The 20,121-nt window shown below is 39.4% G+C and overlaps 1 protein-coding gene across 2 annotated transcripts in view; it reads left to right on the top strand.

Moving 5' to 3' along the window:
* Positions 1 to 20,121, top strand: part of GHR (growth hormone receptor) — a 132,872-nt gene that overhangs the window by 22,460 nt on the left and 90,291 nt on the right. The window lies entirely within an intron of this gene.

Below are 20,121 nucleotides of genomic sequence, written 5' to 3'. Positions count from 1 at the left end.
TTATAAACATTGATAAGATCCCCACTCAGTCTTCTTTTCTCAAGGCTGAACAGCCCCAGCTCGCTCAGCCTTTCCTCATAGGGGAGATGCTGCAGTCCTTTAATCATCTTCGTAGCCCTTCTCTGGACTCTTTCCAGGAGATCCCTGTCTTTTTTATACCAGGGAGCCCAGAACTGGATACAATATTCCAGGTGGGTCCTGACCAGGGCAGAGTAGAGGGGGAAATTTATATTAGGGTTAGTCCTGCGAGTGAGCTACTAGAGAAGGAGTTAGCTTCCCTTATAAAATGTTGTGATTGTCTGGACATATCACCTAATTGCTAATTTCATATAGTTTTCACCCTGTTTTTGCAATTCCTTGATCTCATCTCCTCTCTTCCTCTTGATCAAGTTAAAAATTCCAAGTTTATAAAATCCTGCCTAGATTCCTTTTACAGCAGTCTCCAGTACCTTGCACTCAAAGCATATTTTGCCGTAATGCTGAGGTGTAGCTCAATCTGCTTTCACAAAGTGTTTCCATTTACACAGGACTTGTAAAGAATGTGGTTATGATCCAAGAATTTCCCTTTTTGTAACAACCTAGGAAGTTACCTGCAGTTTTGTAAGTAAGATGTTATACAACAATTTTAAAATCACACAAAACTGCTGGTTTTAATGCCATTCCAATAGAGATATCACCCAAGGTGAGTTTTGTTGGGTTTTTTTTCTTGTACTTATTATATTGTATAATTGGTTTCTGGTAGTATCAAACCACTAGGAAATCTCTCTCAGTAACATAATTAATCTCTAAATGTTACAATTCAGTCTTAGCAAGGTCTGCTTTTCCGGAACCTTGTATTTAACAATGAGACACTTGGAATCATGTGCATGCTTTGGTGCTGGGATGTAGCTTTAGCACTCGCAATAACATCTTCAAATCACAACACCTAGTGCTTGCATCACCACAGCATTTAATGACAACGATTGTGTCACTGGTCAGTATTTACATCTAGAGTTAGAAATCATAATTGGATTCAAAACCTTCTAAATACACTGAGATTATTTGCTGTAGTCTAATTTACACTGAAAATAAAATACCATCCAAACTAAAAATCTCTATGCTTGGCTTTAATGATTCAGGATTTCAGTACGTGAGCTTTTGGGTCTATAATTGCTTTTATATATATGTATTAGTTACTATTACTACTAATGGAATATAAATACTAGCATTTATATGAAAAAAACCTTTGACATACTTTGACCTTAACAGGATGCTGCTTACAACATCATGACTGCATTAAATATGAGCTGTATTCAGCATGAGTTTGCAGTGGGAAAACACCTGAAATCAATCACATTTTTGAAGCAGACCTGTCAAAACTCCTTGGAAAACTGTGCATAACCCTTACTGGGGTTTACATCCCTACACGCTGTATGTATGCCACTTGCTGTGGAAGCTAATACACCCTTGATGCCTCCTGTGGCACCTGATGTAAATGCTATCTCCAAGTACTCTCCAGGGCTGCAGTCTACGGAGAGATCAGTATGCCCTGGTGTAGGTACTGAATTTTGCTCCCGAGCATTTTGGAGGATGGAGCAATAATAAAGAGATCATGCTGGAGCTACTTGGTTACCACAACCTCAGTTTCTATGGGTGGTGATGGATCTCTGCCTTTCAGTAAGCAAGCTCAAGTTGTGCAGCAGGTTCAACATAAGATAGGAAAGCTCTGAGTGCATTCATAGTGTATCCACACTTAAAGAACAGTGCCATTAGAAAGGGCTTTTTGGTCTTTCTTTAGCTCTATTGAATTACAAATGGACTTGTGATTTTTTAGTTGTAAGTAGTGTTTTGTTTCTCAAGCTGGCAACTAGTACTTAGTTCACTTTCAAAGAAGAATGGCCTAAAGGGAAAGGACCATCTAAATGAAAGAAATGGATTTATATTAATATAGGATTGAAATAAAAGGATTTTTTTAAAAGGGAAGAACATACACCTGAAAATAATAGTGGCTGATGTTACACCAAAGGATAATAGTTTGCATCTCTCTGGAACACTTTTCATATGCTTTTGAAATACCTGATATATACAATCTCAGCAAAGAATAAACAGCAGGAGGTTCTTGAAGATCTGGACTAGTAAAAACAAGGCCAAGAATTAGAAGTGTTGCTCTAGAAATCACTAATAGTTTTGTGAGCATGAAATCTTTGTCTCCAGAAGCCTGAAAATGTTTATTATTTGTCAGACTCGTGAGCTACACCTAGGTAATATAATGTATAATGCGTACAACTGTGAGACGTTCTCCCCTTCAATATTATATATTCTTATTTTTAGCTCAACACTATCTAAGCAGATTGTGAATCCATTATATTCTCAGTCACAATAAAATAAGTATGTGACAGACATAGAAGAACAAGAAAAGACAAACTCAAAATTCATACACTTTATGGCCTGATGCTGTTCATCGTAAACTAGTGGAAATTCAAAGAATTACAGAATCACTAGGTTAGAAAAGTGTGGTTTTGAGATCATCAAGTCCAATCGTAACTGTCCGCTACTAAACCATATCCCTGAGCACCTCATGTACATTCAGAAATGGTGACTCAACCACTTCCCTGGGCAGCCTGTTCCAATGCCCGATAACCCTTTTGGTGAAGAACTTTTTCCTGATGTCTAATCTAAACCTGCCCTGGCACAGCTTGAGCCCATTCCCCCTCGTCCTATCACCTGGTGCTTGGGCAACGAGACCAACACCCATCTCTCTACAACATCCTTGCAGGTAGTTGTACATGCTGATAAGGTCTCCCCTCAGCCTCCTCTTCTCCAGGCTAAATTCAGAACTCTGCTTTGTCTTAAGCTACTGTGCCTGCTAGTTTCAGCCTTCCACTCTTTTCATAACTGGAAAAACAAATGCCATTTTCTAAAGAAAGGCACAGTAGTCAATTCTTGTGATGGCATAACAGATTATTTTGACCTCACTGAAAGGTTAGTACAGTGATACAATTGCTTAAATATCTATTAATGCAGAAGGGTAATGTAATATTTGTGCTCATACTGTCAAATTTGCTTCCAGTACATAATTTTCTGCCTATACCTTTGCTGGCAGGTCCTAGAAGAAGCAATGCATGTGCAGAATAGTTTGGATTAATAGGGATGTTTTTCGTGGCCATGCTGGTTGTTGGCTTTTTTGTTTTAGCATTTTTTTTGGGTGGAGTTTTTGTTTGGTTGTTTGGTTTTAGTTGTGCGGGTTTTTTTAGCCTGGGCTTATGCAACACAGTCTGACCACCTTCAAAGCAGGGGCTGGGGAAACATGACCCAGGGGTCTTTGTGCTGTGCTTTTGATGTGCGGTTTTTATGGCTGCAGTGTGGTAAGCATGACATGGTCAGCATCAGGAATAGCAAGACTCAGCACACTTAGGACAGACAGACCAGCCTAGACACAGGAGAAGAGTGAAGTACAGGTGAGGGGACAGAGAGGCCACAGCAAATTCAGTCACAGACAAGCCGATGTTCGCTCAGGTGAATAGCCAATGTGCTATGCTGCTGCAAGCAAGGGAGCTTTTTGGCTTTGAAATGTATTTCTGATAACATGCTCACAGCTCAGGTAAAAGCTGTCAATAACCATGCTGAATTGTTAGTCTGTATTACATTTTTATGTAGAACCATCTTATTCTGTAATTTATCAGACTGTTTGAAATGTATTTTATTACATCCCAATTCTGATAGCTTCTAGGTCAGAACTTGTACTTCTGTAGTTATAGCAGACTTTTATAAGCAGTTAACCTCATTTACAATAAGGGAATGAAAAGTCATGTGCACCCATACCATGTTCCTTCCCTGAAGTAGGAGTGGATGAGGTATGTCCATCTTTTGCTAGGAAAAGGCAAATCTTATCTTAATCATTAGAGCTCTTCCTGAATGGTGGAAGTATTGTTGCTCTTTTCACATATTGACTTGGTTTATTTAAACTTGACATTCGTATAAACTACCAAAGTACTTATATATTTAAACTTCAGAGGAAATAAGGGAAATTTACTTGAATTCTTCATTGTTCACTTGAAGACTGTTTTAGCAAAGCTACCCATATGTGTATTATGTTGTATGTCTCCGTTATAATTTCAATTGAGTATATATTTGGTCACAACACACTTTCCCTCTAGTGTAAGTCCAATTGTTTTGGACTTCTTGAACAGCTAAACACAAATTCAGTATGTTTTGATAACCTGAAGATAGCAGTACTCTTTAAATGTGCACTATTTGGATAGTGCTGGTTTCAAATACATATTTGATTTTCATAGAAAAGCAGATGCCTATACTCACACAGCCATCAGCACCAGGGAGGCAGCTGAAGAGGCTGGTACTGCTCACCTGGGTGTGGGTAACTTCTCATGGCAGTGAGATAACTGCTCCTGAGTGCTCATAGTTTATTCAAATAGAAAGCAAATTTTCCAGAAATACAGTTCCCATGGCATTTATGCAGTAACTAATAGTGGTGCTGTTTGTAAAATCTCTGTTTTACTTCATGACATATTTCTGCAACTGCAGTTGCATAAGGATTGCTGGTCTGGGCTGTCTCCTTAATGCTTCAGGCAGATGTGATTTGGGAGTAACAACAGCAAGCTGCAAGGATGGCTGGTTGAAATCTCAAGCCCAGAGTAAACAAGTAGCAAATATACCTCTGAGGAGTTCCTGCCTCTCCAGGGTGAGAACCACAGTAAAACAAACCTGATAGTGAAGGAAGTATTTGAGCAGAGAGAGAGGATCTACACACAACATGCAGCTCATTTTTCACCCACAGCTGTGCAGGTCAGTGTGTGAATACAGCTGATGTCTGCTATATTGTGTTGACATTTTAGGGTTCCTTCACATAGGAAGGAGAGGATCTGATTTCTCTGAGCCATCAGCTTTCTTCACTGAAATTCTTAAATCTGTGGTTCATTAAACATCAAAATTCCTTTGTAAAGGTGACCTTGGGTTTTTTTAAGATAGTTATTTTACAGAGTGAATATTGCTGGGCTGCCCACTTGGTGTGATTCATCTTTTTTTTCCCTCAAGGTGATGGATAAAGAAAGCTTTCTTCTGTGTCCCTCTTGCTGTTTGTAATACCACAGTGCACAGGAGTTAAGTGATGCTTATCATGATGTTCTGTATGCTTCACAGCTGCACGTCAGTCATGTGTAATTAACTTACTAACGTTGCTGACAAATCTCTCCACAAAAGTGAGCGTAAGATAAGTGTAAGAAAAGATTGACCTTTTAGAGTCCCGGCTGATTCATCACACTTGCTTACGAACAGATCTTGCCATAATTCTCAATCCTAACTTGGGAAAGAAGCAGGTAGCTGGCTGGTGTTAGCTTTGGCTGTAGGTCTCTTTGTATTTTAAGAGTATTAATTACAGTTTTAAGGGCCTGAGGGATTACTTAAACATCCATAGAATTATCTTAGAGTTCAGGAATTTTATGTGTTTATTTTTAAAGACCTTCCTTCCTTTGTTTCACTTCTCAGACTGGAATGGAAAGAACGGATTGCCATAAAAATTTCTAAAATTATATTTTTGCATTAAATACTTATTATGATAAAGCACTTCTCACTGGGGCTCAGATTAGGAATTATATGCAGAATATTGTTCCTGTTGCTATTCCCTGCTGAATTTTTCCATCTGGTAGTATTACTGTTTAGGAAGTGATAACATATGCATGTAACAAGTTAATTGTAACAGCCCAAAATGGATAATTTGATTGTGCTACTAAAACAATAGCAGTCAAGCACTCGCGTCTGCGGTTGCCAGCTTTAAATTATCATGACTGTTGTAAATCATGGAAGGGGATTGTGGGAAATAGAGCTTTCAGCTTTTCATTACAAATCCCCCATTTTCTGTCCAGTGATCTGAGGGAGAGCACCACGCAGCCGCCTCTCTAACAGGCTGCGGCAGTGCTTTACAGACCATTACTCTCAGCACTCCAGGGGAATAAGAGTGGGAAGAAGGAACCAGCCAGAATATTGCAATATCTTGGGGATCGTTGTGCTTCTTACCACACAGATTCAGAGCTAAGAATGGAGTCCACCTCTCCATATAAGTGCTGCATAAGGGGGCACTGGCGGCTTCCCATGTTAGGAGCAGTGCATGTGTTACACGTACGCGTAACTGGAAATAAGAGCATTTTATACATGCTGCTCTTTGCTGTATGAGAGACGTTCCTCATTTTTACCTTTAAAAAGGTAGATTCCAATTGCAACATACCTCAACTAATGTATTCTTTGCTCTTGTGTAAGTACACATACGTACCCTCATCTGTGGGCAGAACAGGATCCCCGAGCTACCTGTATAAACACTTCAGAGAATCAGGAGGGGGAAGCTTCATGTTAAATAGACTAACTCACTTTCTAAAGACTTCAAGCAGTATGTAGAAAGAAATGTGTTAATTTAAAATGGAAGTCTTAATAGCTTCCATTTTCAAGTGTCTCATTTTACATCTTCTGTCATTGTCCATGTTGTTACCTGTGACACTGAGGTGCAGGCTCTTCCCTGGAAGCCTTGCCCCTGTTGTGGATACTCTGCTCATGCTGTACAGTGATTTTGGGACGTTCACACTGCCTCTTGGGGCTTGTTTCTTCCTGGGGTGTTTATCAAAGAGGTATCAGAAGATAATTAGTTCTTGAATAATGAGTTCTGAGTTAGGAAAAAGGAAGAAAATATCTGGTAAGTGACTGAGTTGGAGGTTTAATATATAGCTGTACTACTACCTTGTTTTGCCGATCTAAAAATAAGGTAAGCTTATATGTGTAATGTTAAAATCACTGTTGCTTTAGCTGAAGCGCATGGTATTTGGGTTAGTATCGCTTGCCAGTTATAAGACATTCCTAATGCTTAACTGTGCCGCGATCCTTCCTGTGCCATTTGTGCTAGCTGAGCACATCATATGGCCATGATTTGTACGTATGTGAGTTGGGATTTCTGAGATGCCAGTGCCTACATCTGGTGCAAATATGTTAAATGTTCTCGGGTTCCTACTCCCTTGTTTCTGCCTGTCACACTTCACTGGCTCTACTGTGTGCTGTACCCACTCTTCTTTTCCTAAGAGAAAAAAAAGATTAAAGACATTTAAAAAAAAAGTGTATTAAAATAGTGCTCTACAGAAATTTACTTCTGTCTAAGTACACAACATGGAAACATGTTCATCTCGGCGGAAAATACAAAGCAGGCATTGTTAGAGTAAATACAAATTATTATGAAAACAAGGCAATTGCAATTTTATATTCATAAATGCATATTTAGAAATAGCTTCCAAAGAAACTATAACTCAATTCAGTAACTGATATGTTTTGATTAATCAGAAGCCAGTGTGATTTTGTTCTCAGTGTGGAGAAGGCTAATATTTTAAAGCATTAGCTGTTTGTGCTTAATCAAAGTGTGAGCAGTGGTGGTGAAATCCCTTCTGATTGCACTGATTTACTGTTACTTTGGCATCAAGTAAAAGTAACGAACTAACTTTCAATAAAGAACTCTTTATTTTAGATAGAGACCTTTCAAATTGATAGCATGTCTAGTATGATGTCAGCCAAACTTGCCTTGGCATTCTTTTGTGCTGACATGGTAATAAAAATAAATAAATAATTAAATAACCTGTGTGCTACAGCTGTATGAAATCTCGTGCTAAAATTGAGATCTGTGGCTTATGAACTCTTAACTTGAAGAGCTTAACTTCAAGAGCTGTTCAAGTCATTTTCTTTCTGGCAAGAAATTTCTTTTAAGAAAAAATCTGAATTGCTTGAAACATCTTAAAAAGGGGTTCAATAATTTAAATTTTCTTTGGCCTTTAAATGTAATCTTTCACTTGCAGGTGTCCTTTAATCTTTAAAATTAGATTCAGATAAGATATTAAATATAAAAAAAGTTCTTTAAACAAAACATCACCTTTTTTGTATACTGTTGTAATGGGTACTAAGTTCAAAGTGAAGAAAAAAAAAAAGCTTTTTGCTGACATTTTTCTGTCTCAGTTCTGTGAAATTCAATTTGAATTTACAATTATTTTCAACTTACCCTAAACCATACTTTTCAATATGACAAGAGAAATTAATTTGAATAAGAAGTAGGAAGAGCATCCTCAGCCAGGCAGTTTTACATATCAGTGAAGGTGGTGTTTCTGGGTGAGATTTTGGAAAGATCAGCGGGAAAGAGGGAGCCCTGTGAGTGGAGAAATGAGAAGTTTTGTGGAAGCAGTCACAGAAAACAAGCTGTCAGGAGTGCAGTCAAAAGACTAAGGGAGACTAAAGGTTGAATCAGAGTTTTGTCTGAAAACAGATCTTGAGAACTTTGTGGAGGTGTAGAAGATCCATCTTTCAAAGACAGGGACCCTAACTGGAAGCTGAGGCCTCCAGTTTGTGAAAGCACTGTGTTGGATGAATTTGAGGTGGAAATTGTGGAAAGACTCATGATAGCTCTGGGCTGAGAGGACAGAGGATTTTATAAGATAAGAAATACCGAGCACATTTTTATTGGGAAACGAGAGGCAGAAGATAGGGAAGGTGTGGTGAGACCGCACCTGGAATATTGTGTCCAGTTCTGGGCCCCTCACTTTGAGAAGGACATAGAAAGAGTCCAGCGCAGGGCCACCAAGATGATGAAGGGAGTGGAAGGAAATGAGGAAAGCCTGAGAGAGCTGGGCCTCTTAGCTTGGAGGAGACTTCTCAGTGATAGCCAGTGATAGGACAAGGGAGAATGAAGTGCAGGCTGGAGCATAGGAAGTTCCGTGTGAATAAAGGAGAAACTTTTTCACTGTGAGGGTGATGGAGCACTGGAACAGGCTGCCCAGAAAGGTTGTGGAGTCTCCTTCTCTGGAGACATTCCAAACCTGCCTGGATGTGTTCTTTCATGATTTAGTCTAGGTGATCCTGCTCTGGCAGGGGAGGTGGACTAGATGATCTTTTGAGGTCCCTTCTAACTCCTAACATTCTGTGGTTCTTTGAAGGTCAGAAGAAGGCCCAAATGACAGGAAGAGAGAAGTAGTAGGACAGAGCAAAAGGAGGGAGCTGAAGGAGAAAGAAACAAAAGTACATCCACTTAACACTTGAGAGAAATCTTCAGATTGTTTCGGTGTTAATCCGTTTCTTTCTTCCTTTCTCAAATTTGAAAAGCAGAGGGGAAACAATATATTAATTCTTCTGGCTGGAAACCTCATGGCCACAGTGGTATAGCTGCTCACCTGAAGAATCTGCTAGACATCTTCTATCTATGCTGCTCAGAGATCTTGCAGCAAGCAGAAGCTTGATGTGTCCCATAATTACCTTCTCTTTGCTGGGCTGTGCTTTAGAATAGCTTGGATGTTGGGATTTGAAGTTCGTTCAGTGCTCTTGTCCCCGAAGCCCATTTTGGATACCTAGAAAAAAACAGCTGGGCCCGTTATGGGCTGTCCTGCCAAAGCAGGTGTCCTTAGTTCTTAGCAGAGCAGCACTACCTCCCATTCTGTCTGGATAATGCTGTCCATTATCTTCAAAGCTGGTTTAGACCTTCACTCTTCATTTTCTAAAGCCTAATGAGTGTCATTTGAAAATTTTCTTGTACTATCACAGCCGAATCCATCTGATCACATTCAAGGGTGTCCTTATTTATTCACCACTTTCCTATCGACAGGTGTGGTCTAAGAAATGCAATGGGTCCCAAGTGCTGTTCATCCAATGGCTGAAAGATGCTTAGGAGCCCATTCATTTGTAGTATGAACTCCTTTTGAAAGACAGACCTGAGGGGCATGACATTTCACTGTACCTGCCAATCCTGAATAGTCATGGTGGCAGCTGGGACATTCTGGCAGAGAGTCTGTGGTGTGCTTCGGAACAAAGGAGGACGTGGTGTTAGCCCCGTGCTTGAAAATTGCTTGATATGTAAATTATCAAAGGAATTCAGTTCTTTCTTGAGGTGAAACTCTTCTCATTTTTTCTGATGGTTCTCATTTCAGGTGTGCTTACAGGAATAGATTGCTTCTGGCTGGGAAAACTAGCACAGGAAAAATCTTATTCTGCTTCAGTATTTTGTGAACTAACTGGCTTTCTTCACAGGCGGATAGGTGTTGCCGATAAGATGTCTCTGCCCGTCTCGGTACAGCAGGCCTAATACTCAGAAACAACAGATTCCTGGCACGCTAGCTACAGATTGCTTTGGTATTTGAGTCTGACTTTATGTGATAATTTTCATTCAAAATTCATGAGCTTGTTTGGAGAAAAGCACTCACTGCAGTGAGAAGCACTCTCGGCTTCTCGCACTGCTGTTGCAAGCCAAGGCGCCGGAGATGGTTTCTCTCTTTTCTTAGACCTCTGGGTGATCAGCTACCGGAGTAAGATGCCTTCCATAAGAGGGTAAAATCAGTGATCGCTCAAAAGTTAGAGGTCATGAAATTATCAAAATGTCGTGATATTGACAACGTGGGCTGAGGACTTTGTGTTACTTTAGAAGGAAACAAAGCTTTATGTAGACTGCATAAACCTTAGTTTTTCTATGCAGTTTTAATCAGATCTATGACCAGATGCTGAAATGATGCTTTTATCTTCATAACCATGGTTGTGAGTCTTCAGTCTTACAGTGATCTATTGTATAATACGTGCTGCCCTGGCAGACTAACTGCTGTCCACTGTTCTGATTCATTATTTTTGGCAAGACAAGGTAGCACACAATTATGGAGAAGAACAAGTTGAAATTTGTTTTAAACATGGTGCTTTGGTTTTTTTTTTGTAAGTGGTGTTTTGTTTCAATATAACTTATTTTTTGTCTGCATAGATCACTTGTTTTCATTCTGAGTTTGTTCTTGTATTTTTGAAAATCATATTCAGGTTTTATTTCCAGAAAATTGACTTTATTTTTCTTTATGCCCAGTACAAAACTGCTTACAGAAATAACTGCTTGTCAGTAATCTTTTCAAAGATGCACAGCATAGCAAAATGAAACCCTTGATCTCTTAATCTAGATTCTTAAACACTGACAAGATAAATCAGAGCTTCATTAAATTAATGATTCAATAATTAAAAAGGAGGATTCAGAGGAAGGGCTTAGAAGAATGGATGAACTCTGCGTTAAACTTACCATTAAGCGGAAGAACAATGAATCATAAATTGCATCTGTATAAATTCACATGCTTTCTGTGGGGAGACAGTAATTATTATGCCCAGGAGCATTCTCTGTAACATCTCCCACTCAGTTACTGTCAGCATCAATTAGTCCATTATGATGAAAATTTCTGAAATGATCTGAGGTTAAAGAGAAATGAAAAACCCAAATTTCTTTGCTTTACTGTTTTTTTTCCTTTCTCCTTTTTAAATAGTTGGGAAGCATTGATAACTTACAACTTTGCTTTAAAGAGACAATTAAATTTAAAAACACATCAATAAGCTTACCTTAGAAATGCAAGAAATCTCCAAATACTTTAATTTTTTAATAATGTAATTTACCATCACGTTATAAGTGTTTCATGAGGAAGTTATTAGAGATTATCTGATTTGGCATATGGTGATGTCTTCAGGGATCTCTTGTGGTATCTGCATACTGAAATGGGAAGAGGAAGCAGTCTTCATTTCTTTTCATTTAAAGTGTTAAGTGAGTTTCTCTGATTCTCATTTGCTATTACTCAGCATTTCTGTCACGTACAGTATAACCAAACATGACAGAATTGCTGAGAAATACTTGTAAGTTATATTACGTAAGTGTACATACATGAATACATAAGTACATTTATATTCCTAATATAGTCTCTTATTGGCTGCAGGTCTTTGAAGCTGTCTGAATCCTGCCATCAGTGGTGCTCCTGCCAACTCCTGAAAATAGGCCTCTTTGAATTCCTGAGTCTGATTTAAGATTGTTGATTTAATATTTTTAGAAGAGAAAACAAGCCTAAATCGGCGAAGAAATAATTGGCTGAACATGTGAGTTGCACAAGATGCACGTTCTCACTTGGCACCTCAGGGAAATACACGCAGGGGGAATTATTCATCCCAGTCCTGCATTAATTTTGATCACCTCACCCCCCACAAAAAAAAATACTGCCACAGATATTTTCTGTTCCCTAGTTCACCTTTTTTTATCGATTTCAGTATTAGCTAAAACCAAACAAGGGCTGTTTTTAAAATATAACTGAAAGGAAATATGAAAGAGACTATATAGAGTCATTGCTGTATAGAAGCCAACATGTGTGACACAGGAAATCTTTTCCGGGTCTCTATTTCTGTGGATGTTTTAGGCCAGTAATGTCATGTATAACCTTCATTGAGATAATAAGCTGCATGTGAGATCTCCTCAGATGAAATATTTTACTCTCTGAAATAAAATACGGAGTGCCTTAGCAGAGAATTTAGTTTTGTTTTGTTTTTTGGTTTTTTGGTTTTTTGGTTTGTTGTTTTTTTTTTTTAAACCACTGTTAAAAGTCATATTGTATATTAGTCCCACAGCTTTGTTAAACACTATGTCTAACATTAAAGCTCCTTGTTGTCCAAAATTGTGGAGGAGAGCCAGAAGAGAGATATATTTAGAGTATGAAAATACACAAAGTACACGTGTAGCTCGCAAATAATTAATCCCAGAAAACTAAAAGAAAGCAGTAGAAAAGCTGCAAGTAAAATGTACGTCTTAGTGACTCTTTTTGCCTTTGTTGATTAAACAAAATAAGTTTAATATTTTATATTAATAAAATGTTTATTTTAAAGATGTTTATTATATTCACTCATATTCTAGAAGTAGTTCAGGCCACAAGTATGTCAGTTTATTGCAGGAACAGCTGATGAGGCCTGGATGCCTAACTCAAGGAACAGCCCAGCACTGGGGATCTAGAGTAGATGGAGGACCTTCTTTGTAGCCTTTCGGCCCTATGTGCACACAGACCTCCCACCTGCACTTTTCAGTCCTGTCTGACTTTAGCATCATCCTTCTTAGGAAACTTGTGTCAATCCCTTTCTTTAATGCTTAATCTATTTGCATGTGCTCTTTGTTGATAACACCAGTCATGCTGACCTTGGACATGTACACTCAGAGGTGTAGGTTTCCGGCATTGGTCTGCATAGCCCAGTGATGTCCAGGTTCCCTGACACTGCAAAAGGGCAGTTCAGGACTGGAAAACTTGGAACCATCTAACTTCAAAAGTATGGAGAGAGGAGGATATCAATTTGTTTTCCTACATCCTTTTGGGTGCTTATGTAGACATGGATTCTGTTCTTGTGTTGGGGAAATCCGACCCCTGCTAAGATGAAAGTGAACCTATAGTGTGGTAAATGTTAGTTTTTTGGGGATGCATAGTGATGGAACATTCAATGAGCAATCTGTGAGGCAGGGAATGAAGCAGCTGTTTTGGGATATCAAAAATAAAACTGGTCTTCTTGGAGCTGCTCTTGAGTGAAGAGAAGGCTGAAGAAAGTGGTCAGTGTCTTATTTCACAGGTAATACTTTATTTGAATGTGAGCCATTCACAGAACTTGTAGAGCCAGTCATTTAAAAATTAAAATCTTTAAGAATCCTTAGGATAGCAGCTGCAGCACTTAACCACCAAATTAAACTCAAGCATGGCAGTAATGAAGATTAGGTAAAAGGACTGCTATCACCTAAACCTCACAGAATCACAGATTGATAAGGCTGTAAGGGACCTCTGGATATCATCTTGTCTGACCACCCTGCTGGCTATCTCCTTCCTTTGTCCTTGAGAGCACTGTCCTAAGGTGTAGATTACACCGTTTCCAAAAGTGGGGAGGACATGAGAGCCAGGGAAGTTTTAATGTTGCCCAAGTTGCATACTAAGGCATGAGTAGGCTTAAAATAAAATTTGTATCTCTGAATTTTAAGCCCTATACTTTAAAGCACTAAACTGTTCGCCCAGTGTGCCAGTTAGTCACAAGCTTTTTTATTCCAGTAAATTTTGTTTGTGTGGTTTTGTATTAACAGTTTGTCAAATCATCCCATACACTGTTTTTTTTCATTAGACCAGTGACATTTTTGGCAACATGCACTTAATAAGGGATTTTCTTATCTGTGTTTCCTTTTGGAAAAATGTTTTCCTCTACCTTCTTATAGTCCAAGTTCCTTGAACCACAGTTTTTATCCTTGCAGTAATCTTAGTCTTTTTAATTAATATTAGCAGCTTTTTTACCCCCATATCCTTTTATGTTTTATTTCCATATTTAGAAAAGTTTAATAAAAAAGAGTGGGAGATCATGATAGGAAAGGGAATATTATTTAAAAGCCAGGCTTTCCACTTTTGTGGAAAATCATCTGGAGCTGACTGATCATAGTCAACAATGACGTTCCCTTAGAAAGAGACAGAGTAGTATGTATGAGGTGGAAAGGGAACTACCTGAGAGAGTGCTTTCAGCTTAGCTTTGGTACGGCCTCAGATAGACTGCTGTGTCATACTTGGGCTAACTGGAGGGAGCCCAGAGGAGAGCTGTGAGAATGATCAGTGATCCAGAAAACTTAGTTGAAAAATTGTGGGTTTTTTCATGTAGAGAAGAATGGAAATATAACAAATCTTCAGGTTGGTAAAAGACTATGAAAAAAAGGTAGGGAATTTCATGGGACGGGGGGGCAAGCGGGGAAGGGTAGAGGAATTGAGTTACATCAAGAGAAACTTGAGTTACATGTTAGAATAATCTTCCTAGTAGCAAGAGTAGTCATGCATTGGGATGGATTGCATCTAGAGGTTGCAAAGTTTACACAGGTCTTCATTGGTCTTCAAAAAATCCGGTAGGCAGAGATGGGAGTCAGGCAAGATTGATCTGCCTGTGAAAAGGGGGAGTAAACCCAGTGATGTCTGACAGTCCTGCCCAGACATATGTTCTGTAGTTCTGTTGCCAGTTACTTGTACCCAGTTTTGCTTGAAAACAAAGTTGAAGTTATGTGGATTTTTTTAATGTATTTTTCAGCTTGTAGTAAATTCCAGTTTTCACTTTATTTCAAAAGAAATAAAAGAGTGTTTCTTTATTCCTATTCTTGATTCTTCAGCATCTCTTCTAATTCATTAAAGAGCAATCTAGTGTTTGCAGCTTTTTCTATATATGGGTTATTATCAGGTACAACTGAACAATCCGTTATGTATTTTTCTCAAACTGCAGCTATTATCCTGATTATAAAAAGACACCATAGACCTCAAATAACATCTTTAGGTCCTGGCTCTTTTGAGGCTTGTTAGTCTCTTAAGTGTGGACATGAGAACTGACTACAACAATCCAGTAATGCATATTTTTATCATCTTATATTTGGTATTTCCCTGTTATTTTACCAAGAAAATTTCCCTTTCAAGTTACTGATATGTCAGCAACAGTTTCAGCTAGTAGAGTTCAGATTTCCAGCTATCCCAGATCCCGAAATGCTTTACATAAACATTGACCAAGCTATTATTCATAACATTCCTCCAGCTCAAGTAGATAATCAGCTGTAGCTGGGAATATGACATGTTTCACTCATGGAAGACAGCCTGAATTTCTGGATACCACAAGAGCTATTTTGTATGTCAAGTGAAATTCCTACCTACTTAGAAAGTCTGGTCCTCCTGTCCGTTTCTATCCTTTACAATGTTTATGGTTTCTTTTATAACCCAAAATGTTGTATTGATTCTTATCTTTGGCCTTGGACTGCAGTGCAGACCTCCTGAGCTATCCTGCCCACAGATAAACTTGTAAGCATAATGCAGTGGAAAACAAAAATTCACCTTTTATCCCTCTCTGAGTGCCAAAAAAGTTACCAGTTTTTACTCAGCTTAGTGCTGCTAAGAAAATGTTCTGGTTATTGTTATGTCAAAGATGCAAAGACTGCCAAATCTGCAAGAACAGAAATGTGGTTTGGTGAGGTATTTAAAACATTAAGGGCAAGATTTATTGTTAGACTCCTAAGGATATGAAGAGACTGGGTGGGGGGAAAGGCTCTGATTTGGAACTAGAATGTGACCCCTGGTGAGACAAGTGGAAGGGTTAAACAAGGAAAGCAAGTTAAAAGCTGTAGCTACCTGAATAGAAGAAAAAAGGGGAAAATGATGGAAGGTTCAAATGTGATTTGTTAGTGTTTCCTTGAAAGAATTTAGGTAATTTCTATGCTGAGAAAAAAAGATGAGAGAATTCAGGCAATAAAATAAGTTCACAGTTGCAGAATGGTATTTCAGGTGGGGATATGAAACCTCATTATATTAGAGTTTGCAGGCAACAAGTGTGAAACTAAGAATGATCATAGAATATCTCAAGTTAGAAGGGACCATCACAATCATCAAGTTCAACTCCCTGCAGGACCACCTAAAATTTAATCATATGCCTAACAGCCTCATACTTGATCTCTGGCATGCTTGGAGCTGTGACCCCTTGATCCTGTTCCAGTGACAGACCACCCTCTCAGTGAAGAACCTTTTCCCAGAGTCCAGCCTGAACTTCCTCTGGCCCATCTTCATCTCATTTCCTGCTGTCCTGTCACTGGTCACCAGAGAGAGATCAGCACCTCCCCTGTGTTGCCTGCTATGAGGGAGGTGCATATTGCCATAAGGGTACATCCCACCTTCTTTTCTCCAAGCTGAAAAGCCAAGTGGCCTCAGCCACTTCCCTGAAGTCCTACCTTTGAGGTCTTTCACCACCTTGGTCACCCTCCTCTGGTCACACTCAAATAGTTTAATGTCCTTCTTACAGCAATGTGCCCAGACCTGCAACTAGCTCTTGAGGTGGGGCTGGTACAGGGTAAAGTGGTACAATCACTTCCCTCTGCCACTTGCTGTGCTGAGCTCGATGCACCCCAGGGCACCATTGGCTGCCAGGGCATACTGGTGACTCGTATTCAGCTTTCCATCAAACTGATGGAATGACTTGATTGGAGAAATCATGGAATCATAGAATCATAGAATGGTTGGAGTTGGAAGGGACCCCAACGATCATAGAGTTCCAAACCCCCTGCCACGGCAGGGCCACCAAATCTTAAAAATGCATGTGAAAAATGCATTTTCTTTTTGTTCAAGGCAAGTGTTTTTAAAATAGGTTTAGGAGAAGATAGTTTGGAACTCTCAGCAAGTGCCATGCATCACAATTGATGCAAACTGGAGAGATAAATAAAACACATATCAGATACACTCAGAATAAAACTCAAGCAAATTATGTTTTCTTTTCCTTTGAGCTTTGTTGTAGAGGAGTTTCTTAACTGGAAATGGAAAGAAGTGAAATACAGGAGAAATGCAATGAAGAGAAAAGTAGGATTCCTTAGGCCAAATCTTACGAGCACAAATCCTCTATAAATTGTTTATCACAGATGCCAGAGATCCTGTTACGCATTTGTTGGTAGCCCAGTCAGTAGTGGAGGGGCAGGACTTTTGAGCCATGTGCTAAAACTTGTGAATCCAGGTCATGTGTCTGACTGGAAATAATCCATCCTTCCTCAGTAGCCCGTGTGATCGTAGGGTGTCCATACTTTACCATCTTTCTTCCCAGGCAGCTGCGTGGATCTCGGCTGCCAGCCGGGGTAAAACCACAACAGTATGTCATTTATATTGTTCTCTATTTTCTTTTCAGCTGCCAACATTTCAGTTCCATATATAAATATACAAAATCATGGAATCACAGCATCACTGAGGTTGGAAGGGGATCCTTGGAGATCATCTAGTCAAACCTTCCTGTTCAGAGGAGCATTTTGTTAATTCAGTCACACTGGGCCATGTCCAACTGGGTTTTGAGCATCTCCAGGCTCCACAACCTCTCTAAGTTACCTGTTCCACTGCTTGATCACACCTTCAGTAAAAAGGTCATTTGAACAGAATTTACCCTTGAGCCACTTCACTAGTGACTAGTCCTCAGATGTACATTGTGCCACTAATTGAAACCCTTTGAGATAGGCATTTCAGTAATTTTTCAGTTTGCTTCACTGTCCACTTACCTAGTTTGTACTTCATCAGTTTGTCAATGAAGATTTTTCATGGGCCAGTGTCAGAAGCCTTTCAGACATTTTTCATTGCAGGGACTTTGCTTGGATGTTCTTCTGAAGACCAAAAGATCTTCCGGCACATTTGGGTCCGTCTCATCTTTTCCACTTTAGTATTTTTTGGTAGGTTAGTGTGAGATATACTAAGATGTAATAGGCACAGATCCTTACATCCCAGTCAAGGCAGTGATAAGTCTGAGTCTGTTTCTCAGTTTCTGAAGCAAACTAGTCCTGGATGGGCCCCAATTTAACACAGTGCTGCAATCCTTTCATTCGCCACATGGGAGAGAATAGTCAAATGTGTTTCTTAATGTTGTGGTTCAGCCCCAAGCCACTGAGTACCACACATCTACTCCCTCACCCCTTCCCTGGCAGTGGGATGGGGAGAAGAATTGGATGAGAAAGGTCAAACTTGTGGGTTAGGATATGGACAGTTAACTGGGACAGCAAAGGGGGAGGAAAAGATCAGCCAAAGCACATAGCATATTCAAAGTGAGTGATACACACTGCAGTTTGCTCACCACCCAGAGCCTGATGCCCAGCTCATGCTGAGCAGTGACCCCGCTTCCCGAGCCAGCCCTGCCCCCTCAGAAACTAAGCATGACGTCATACAGTATGGAATACCCCTTTGGCTACTTTGGGTCAGCTCTGTTACCTCCCAACTTCTTGTGAAAATGAATTATTCTACCCCAGCTGAAAACCAGGACACCGAGAAAATGAGTTTCTTAAAAGCCCCCACCTGTACAGTTTATTCACACAAATCTATGTTCTCCTTTCACTGAAGCCACAGTTTTTCCAAGAATCTTTTAAAAGATGGCAGCTTGCCACTTAAACATCTAGTTCACTGTGCAGTAGTGCCTCTTTTCCACACATAATGAAGTGTCAGAGCCAAGTACAGATATAACTGTCTTCATCTTTGTGTGGCTTGTTCTAAACTGCAGTGCTGCAAATAAACAGCGTCACTGCATGCAGTCTTTGTGCTATCACTGCTTGCTACCGAGAGCGAAACAAAATGTTCTGAGTACAATTAGGTAATCAGAAGTTAGGACATTTCCCTTTTTTTTTTCACCCATAAAGTAGCTAAGAGGTCTTGTCTGCTGTTGAGCAGGATTTCAAAATATTTTGGAAAGACCGCTGGAATCATTTTCTCTGCCCTGCTGTAGTAGGATTCAGACTTTGTCACACGGAGATCGTTTCCACTTGCTAATACCCTATGGAGTGTTTTGAAAAAGGAATTTGTCAGTAGTTCTTGATAGCTTGCTTCAGTCAACAGCTGTCTTATGCCTTTATTACTTTGTTTCAGTCTGAGCTCTCCCTTTATGTTTGGAAAAGAGAGTTGTGGCTTGTTGGTCATTTATTCTCTCTGAAATTAAGAATTCATTTGAAAATCAGCAATTACGTCAACATAAAACTCTTCGGGTAATTATGTATGAATGTGTCACACAATCTGTCGGATTCTCAGCCTGGTAACTGTGAGCAGGCTCTTTCTGAAGAGTGTGGTATTGGAACTTGGCTGTACATACTACGGGGTAGATTATGGGGTTAAGATATAACCATGTGTGAACCTGTCTGGTTCTCTTTGTTCCATGATGTGAACTAGGAGAGAACCCTGCTTACAGGTATCACATCAGCTAACCATGCATTGGATGATTTATTTTAACCTTGATTACTATTGCGCACTGTTCTTGCTTTTGCCTGGAAGATGCCTTCTGTTATTTTCAAATGTCTGTTTAATTTTTCTCTGTGTTCAGTTCAAGAATTTTCTCTTTTAGTAGCATGTGTGGGAGTTGTTTTGTTTTCTTTTGTTAATATAAATACAGATGTAACACAGCCTTTTACACATTGCGCCGAAGAAGGATTCATGAGAAATACGATGAAATTTTCACTCACAGTCGTATTTTGCTTTCAATTATTTGTTGCCTAGAGATCTGTCTATACATTAAAATGATACACTGAAAAGGAAGAAAATTCTGCAAGTACAAATCAAGATTCCTGCTGCTCTTTCTTAAGCCAGTGCTAGACAGTGAAGGGAAACTTTTAAAATATTACTTTATTCTTGTTAAGTCTGAGGCAGTGTGGCCCTAGGCATTCAGTCTGAATGTATACAGCATTTCCTTAGATGCTGTTTGTGAGTTTTTGCAGACTGCTTTCCTTTCCTTGTTATATAAACAGCTTGATACTGTGAAATGCGGTCCTCTTTTCATAGTCCCACCCACTAGAAAATAAATTGTGAGTTACTC

Source organism: Gallinula chloropus (assembly GCF_964237585.1).
Source record: "Gallinula chloropus genome assembly, chromosome: Z".
Classification (NCBI taxonomy): domain Eukaryota; kingdom Metazoa; phylum Chordata; class Aves; order Gruiformes; family Rallidae; genus Gallinula; species Gallinula chloropus.
The sequence above is the reverse complement of the archived record's forward strand: the minus strand, read 5'-3'. Positions and strand labels throughout refer to the sequence as shown.